The following is a 2,364-nucleotide window of genomic DNA, read 5'->3' as shown; positions in this document are numbered from 1 at the left end:
TATATATATATATATATATATATATATATATATATAGTTGAAATTTACAGAAAAACAAAATACGAAGACAGGTGTATGAACAACAAGCAGGTGTATTAGTTTGTGTAGGAGGTCAAGTGAAAGTACAGCAAAGTAAACGGCGGTGCCCCAGCATGGCTGCAATCCTCCGACTGACACCTAAAGCAATATATATATATATATATCGGTTAGTGGTTCATGTAGGCGATTCGTCAGATGAGTCGCCTATACAGTTAAGTGCTATATAGGTGCGAAACTAATGGTCACTCTCTGACAAGCTATAAATAATATTTATATATAAGTAGTTTTACTTAACTTCTATTTCTCCTTTGCGTTTTGTTAATGTTTAAAATTGCAAATGATTAAGTCATGCAGAGAGAAAATACGATAAGAAAAATCAGTAATGTAAAGAAAAAAAAACAGGACAATATTTTAATGAAGTGTCTAGTTTGATAAACTAAAAGAAAGAGGCTTATAGAAGAAATAACGGAAGCATAGAGGAGTAATTTGAGTGTAGAAACTATAAGCAGAATATCATATGAATTAAATCAAAATTATAAGAAAAAAATTAGGATTGTTTTACTCGAGTACTTAAATAGCGCAGGCGTGACTGTATGATAAGAAGTTTGCTTCTCTACCATGTGCTTTTGGGTTTAGTCCCATTGCATGGCACCTTAAACAAGTGTCTTCTACTATAACCTGTATATATATATATATATATGTATATGTGTGTGTGTGTGTGTGTGTGTGTGTGTGTATTTGTCCCCTACCACCGCTTGACAACGGTGGCTGGCTTTTTTATGTCCCTGTAACCTAGCTGTTCGGCAAAAGTAACCGACCTGGGGTCGATTTATTCGACTAAACCTTTTAAGGCGATGCCCTGCATGACCGCAGTCCAATGGCTGAAATAACTAACACAAGAAAGCATGAAAATAGAAAATTCTCTGATTATACATAACAATCTGGACTTGTGAATTATATTTCATTTTGTTATAAAATGGCTATTTCGGAAAAAATATATACATCACACACCAAGAAATCATAATTGAACCTCTCTCTGTTTAAATATGAGCAACAAACAGCCCTCGCTATTTCTGGGGATCTCTCCTAGCGAAAGTATATTTCTGGCATGGCTAAAACGGACAGGACCGTCTTAGGGCAAAAAAATACTTGGCCGCAACAGTTTCTTTACAACGCAGTCATGTGTATGTGTGTGTATATGTGTATGTGTGTGCGTGTATATGTGTGTGTGCATGTGTGTATGTGTGTGTGTATGTGTGCGCGCGTGCGCTTTTTAAACTTGAGACTTATTTGTTTCTGTTAACAGTCTTCACTGCCGAGACATTTATTTTTATCCATATATAAAACTAAACCAATATATTGTGCTCTTATAAGAATAGCAATTTTTGGTCTACTAGTCCAAAACTTTTAATTGTACAATAATACTATATATTCTATAATACTATATATTCTAATAAAACCACTTCCAGCGATGCTAATTCAAATGTTAGTACTTTTTCAGATTGATGAACAACTCTATACTATATATCTACACTAATTACTTCAATTATCACTACTTACTCCTTCCCCCTTTTAGTGTTCCTAATCTAATAATGATTTTAAAATCACACCCCAGCAGATTCACTGTTTCTTTATCTATACTCGTACGTAACAAGCATTATTTTGTTCAAACGCCAATCATAATCACCACCAAATGAAAGATACTCCTGTGTGTTTTGGGGTATCCTCAAAGTACAAGCCTATATTTAGGCGACCTTTCTGATCATTATAATAACTCTTCTGTGTCCCTTTTCTTTCATACGACAGTATTATCTCTGTACAGCTTTTGCACACTTCTGCGTATGTTGCATGTTGCTCTAATACTTATAAATGTAGAGATGTATATTGTGTAACAGCATTTTTATTATATAGGATGTCCCAGAATTAACTATCTATTTCAATGAAATCGGGTAAATTTTTTTTTTAAACTGACAGAATGTTATATTTATTACTTAATTATGATACCAAACAAATAGATTTATAAATCTTACGACAAAACTTTATAGAGAATTTTTAGTATGTCCTCTGCCTCTATCTCTGCAAATTTCAAATCTATCCTAAACATTGCGAAACGCATTTTGAAGCATTTCAGGAGTTATCTCGACACTATTAATAAGGTTTTAAGAGGCCAGTCTTTGAGAGTTGCATTTCCTCGCGTACGGTAAAAATGTGTTTATTATGGTAGTTTAGGGAATAAATGACGGATTTTTCCCTTATGAGTTTTTTCATGCTAGCTACTTGATAAATTCTTGTAAAAGATTTTATCCTATTATTGAATTAATTATA

The sequence above is a fragment of the Octopus bimaculoides genome, chromosome 17 (assembly GCF_001194135.2).
Source record: "Octopus bimaculoides isolate UCB-OBI-ISO-001 chromosome 17, ASM119413v2, whole genome shotgun sequence".
Taxonomy (NCBI): Eukaryota; Metazoa; Mollusca; class Cephalopoda; order Octopoda; family Octopodidae; genus Octopus; species Octopus bimaculoides.
Note: the sequence above shows the minus strand (reverse complement) of the source record.